The 5,000-nt window shown below is 39.2% G+C and overlaps 1 long non-coding RNA gene across 1 annotated transcript in view; it reads right to left on the bottom strand.

The window, feature by feature from the left end:
* Positions 1-5,000, bottom strand: part of LOC137977032 (uncharacterized) — a 6,399-nt gene that overhangs the window by 1,180 nt on the left and 219 nt on the right. Inside the window, exons 1-4 of the long non-coding RNA XR_011117794.1 lie at positions 4,930-5,000; positions 4,483-4,783; positions 1,255-4,242; positions 1-417 (exon numbers count right to left, since the gene is read on the bottom strand). The exon at positions 1-417 is cut by the window's left edge and continues 1,180 nt beyond it; the exon at positions 4,930-5,000 is cut by the window's right edge and continues 219 nt beyond it. This is a non-coding gene — a long non-coding RNA (uncharacterized lncRNA). The remainder of the gene's footprint in view (positions 418-1,254; positions 4,243-4,482; positions 4,784-4,929) is intronic.

Genomic DNA, 5,000 nt, shown 5'->3' on the forward strand with positions numbered 1-5,000 from the left:
TCTTTTCTTGCTTTCTCTCTTAACTCGTGTATTTACGGCAATCATCGAGAAGAGCGTTTACTGTTTTAATCATGTGAATCACCGCCATACATGCGCATCCATGATCGAACAAGCGTCTCGTCTAGCTCTTGATCCAAACTGCTTTTCACACAAAGTTTAATAGTACCGACTTTGTTTTGAGCAAAACATGCATCTGTCCAGTCGATACGGAAGAACTCTGGAAATAACCATTTAACGTGAATCACATTTCTCTTCAACGTCTCACTCATTGAAAGCTCACAGGGATCCGTCAGCTTGTGCATTAAATGAGGTGTTAACTGGCTCACGAGCCTTGTTGGGGATAAACAGCGATTTTCACGTGTTATGCTTGAAAGGTCAGTAGTTTTGATCATCCCTTCCAACGTTGTCTCCCTCCTGCTTTAAAGAAAAAAATACATAACCTAAGAACACATACCAAAAAAGTGAAACGAGTGCAGTAATCGTACAACGCAATCCAAAGAGTATTTTTTACCATCTATCGTAAAATTCGCAAACAACACACAGTTGCATCGTTAGAGTTATACAAGCAGGTTGCAGATCTCCGGGCAGAACCGGCATTTTGCACGAGTGACATTGTGATGCCAATTTGAAATTTAAAACTGACAGAATTATGCTTACCTTGACTGTAACTGAGAATTTTGCTGTTAGCGAGAACTTGCTAACTGTCTTCAAGGTTGCTTAGCAAGATATAAACGCTAGATAATGAATGACTATAAATGCTAAGTTCTTAGCATTAGTTTAAGCAGGTGGGTTTCTATTCGCATTGTATCGTACTTCAATGTGACCAAACCGTTGATTGAAGTACTTCCACGTGAGTGACCTGCTAAATTCACCGTTCCTTCAGTCGTTCCTTGGTCCTTCTCAAAGTGGAACTCTGAACCGGATAGTAAGGAGATAAGGACAAAATATATCACTGAAGACAGGGAAACGAAAACATTGTTGCGATAGAAGAGCAGAACGTACTAATCAAATTCAAAATTGGAATTTGGATGAAGGAACTCAAGCAAGGTTTTAAGGAAAGTAAGTGTAGACTTCAAGCAACCAAACAACAATTTGAACGCACTTTAATATGTATCGTAGAACAAGCATTCCGGTATTGGAGGAATTCAATTGATCGAGCGGTGATTAAGCGTGAGTGGTTCAACTAAAAAGAGAAAATTTCGGTTACAAAATAAATGTAGATGAAATGATATCAGAAAAGAAATTAATACTTACAAACTATTGATTGGCTTTCTAAAGGACGAGAGTACAACCGAAAAACCCAACGAGCATAATCATTTGTTTACGAGTCACACCCACTCAAGATCCCCTGCGTGGGATCATGGGCAACGGAAGTAACATAACGGACGTAACAGTAAGGCCCCGCCGTCCACAAGTATCCAGCTATTTTAGAATCCGTAATTTTTCCTTTCCGGATTCAAAAATATCCCCATCCAAACGTAGCGTATTCAAATCGAATTGCTCGACCACACGTATCCGAAACGTATCCGGATTCACTCTAGTTCTCAGGACTCCTCAAGAAAACTACTCAAGGAAACAAAACGCCAGACATAAAAAAAACATATTGCCCTCGGGAGCTATCTTGAGAATTGATTTCACGGTAAGGAACTAGGCTCGATCTTGGAACGTCATCCGGATAAATTATGTGGATTTAGCGTCCACACGGTTCCGGGTTCATAGCGGACTAAAAAAATATCCACTCTGGAGAGCGTCTGTTGAAGTCACAAATGTAATATTTGGCCACAATTGTAATAAAGTCCTCAAATGAAATACAAATTGACCACAAATGTATAAAGCCCTCAAATGCAATAAATACCTTATTCACTCGAAAGAACGCAGCATTCGAATCAGCTCATCCTCAAGTAGGCGTCGCATTAAAGACCTGAAGGTAACTTTTTTTTAATAAGAACAATATCTCAAAAATCAACTCCGTAGAGTACTTGACTGTGCAACAAATAATCTTTTTTTTTTACCTAACCAAATTTAAACGGATGCGTGTTTCACTTTTCAAGGACGTGTGACAATCAATGAAATTTGAGTCACTGGTTCTTGTTGGTTATTAGTGTGTTACTCTGAAGTGTAAACAAATTTCCCTCCGAATCATCCTGGGATCGAGTATCTCGAGAAAGCAGACCAAAGGCAAGCCGGAAACGAATGCTACACTATGTTATCTCAAAACAGATTTAGCAGTACGTTAAATAAAGTAAAAAATACGATTTACAATATTGCTTATAGGCTAGCCATGCATACACATCCTTCATTTTTTTGCCCCATGTACACAGCAGCCCTTACTAGTGAGAAACGGAATTTTGGCAGTGATATCCTTCCCTGATAAGCTAACCTGCGATCAGGCACATTTTTAGCTTCGCCCATATGTTCTCTTGTGTCGTCCTTCGCTAAAATTGGGCCTTACCAAAAGTCTCTCAAGAATTCCGGACGGTCGGTCAAATTTTGGCCGGAATTAGTAATGAGGTCGCCATCTTGGATTCGCGCGGCTAGGTCTGGGCCGGGTTGAGGGTCGACAAAGCGAGCGAGGGGAGGGGGGCGGGGAGAGGAGAGTTTTTCTCTGCGCTCCTCCCACTCCCCACCCCATCCCCATCGTTTTGTCACGGGGCCCAGACCTATCCCACGCTCTTCCAATATAACGTCTGATAGTGTTTCGTGGCGACACAACATCTATGGGACTTGAGTGAAATCGTCATCCTGACTTTGCTATTCGTGCATGCATATTTAATGTGATAGTTGACCAAACTAAAGGCCAGTTTGGACAAAATCATTAGAGTTGCTGGCTGTGAAAATTTTTCATTTGCAAAGAACCGGCCGCCACTTTGGGACGGTTGACATTAATAATTAAAAAAAGAGTAACATCAAGTCCATGCTAAAAATTATCCGTTTAATTGTATGCAGTGAATTTTTAGATCACAACTGCATTGCCTGGTAACAGGCGTGTTAGGTATTTGATCCTCGAACTAATTATTTTCTTCAAAACTGTCTAAGGAAAATAGTAACTGTGGGCTGTCTATATCAATTTCCCAAAGGGTATTTTCTGTGTCTTGAACCAATGCATGTCATAGTTATTACAGTAATGTAAATACTTTTGTTCTTGGGCCATCGTAGTTTGATCAAAAATAAGACACAAACAGCAGTGATAAACATATTGAACTTTTTCATTTTGATAATGACTTGACGTTTCGTATGTGCTCTACATACATTTTCAAAAGTAACCGTTGAAATTTAAGACAGCTATTTATATATAACAAATCGGATGAGGGGACTGGAACCTAGATTAAGCAAATACTTAACAGTAAAATAATAATAATAATTATAATAATAATAAAAACAGAAAAGATTAATAAAGCATCAGCTTTTCACTTCCGACGTTGACGTTGAAAGCTGGCTCAAGTTCTTGAATAAAGAAGGTCTCTTTTATTTTACAATGATAGTCAGTTTTGCCCTTCGCTAAAATATCAAAATGATCCCACTTGATGTTATGTCCAGTGGCCTTGACGTGGTCAGCAATGGCTGAAGTATTGTCATTTTTAGCTAGGGCCTTAAAATGTTCGGTTTTTCTATCGTGAAGCCGCCGTTTAGTTTTACCGATATTTATATATAAATAGCTGTCTTAAATTTCAACGGTTACTTTTGAAAATGTATGTAGAGCACATACGAAACGTCAAGTCATTATCCAAATGAAAAAGTTCAATATGTTTATCACTGCTGTTTGTGTCTTATATTACAGTAATATTTAATGATCTTTTCTACTTCTTATCCTTAGGACCTATCTTGTCTTTTCTTGCTTTCTCTCTTAACTCGTGTATTTATGGCAATCATCGAGAAGAGCGTTTACTACTTTAATCCTGTGAATCATCGCCATACATGCGCAACCATGATCGAACAAGCGTCTCGTCTAGCTCTTGATCCAAACTGCTTTTCATACAAAGCTTAATAGTACCGACTTTGTTTTGAGCAAAACATGCATCTGTCCAGCCGATACGGAAGAACTCTGGAAATAACCATTTAACGTGAATCACATTTCTCTTCAACGTCTCACTCATTGAAAGCTCACAGGGATCTGTCAGCTTGTGTATTAAATGAGGTGTTAACTGGCTCACGAGCCGTGTTGGGGATGAACAGCGATTTTCACGTGTTATGCTTGAAAGGTCAGTAGTTTTGATCATCCCTTCCAACGTTGTCTCCCTCCTGCTTTAAAGAAAAAAATACATAACCTAAGAACACATACCAAAAAAGTGAAACGAGTGCAGTAATCGTACAACGCAATCCAAAGAGTATTTTTTACCATCTATCGTAGAATTCGCAAACAACACACAGTTGCATCGTTAGAGTTCTACAAGCAGGTTGCAGATCTCCGGGCAGAACCGGCATTTTGCACGAGTGACATTGTGATGCCAATTTAAAATTTAAAACTGACAGAATTATGCTTACCTTGACTGTAACTGAGAATTTTGCTGTTAGCGAGAACTTGCTAACTGTCTTCAAGGTTGCTTAGCAAGATATAAACACAAGATAATGAGTGACTATAAATGCCCAGTTCTTGGCATTAGTTTAAGCAGGTGGGTTTCCACAAATATTCGCATTTTATCTTGCTTCAATGTGACCAAACCGTTGATTGAAGTACTTCCACGTGAGTGCCCTGCTTAATTCACCGTCCCTTCGGTCGTTCCTCGGTCCTCCTTAGAGTGGAACTCTGAACCGGATAGTAAGGAGATAAGGACAAAATATATCACTGAAAACAGGGAAACAAAAACGTTGTTGCGATTGAAGAGCAGAACTAATCAAATTCAAAATTCAAATTGGGATAAAGGAACTCAAGCAAGGTTTTAAGAAAAGTAAGTGTAAACTTCAAGCAACCAAACAACAATTTGAACGCACTTTAATATGTATCGTAGAACAAGCATTCCGGTATTGGAGGAATTCAATTGATCGAGCGGTGACTAAGCGTG

The sequence above is a fragment of the Montipora foliosa genome, chromosome 1, assembly GCF_036669935.1.
Source record: "Montipora foliosa isolate CH-2021 chromosome 1, ASM3666993v2, whole genome shotgun sequence".
Lineage (NCBI taxonomy): Eukaryota > Metazoa > Cnidaria > Anthozoa > Scleractinia > Acroporidae > Montipora > Montipora foliosa.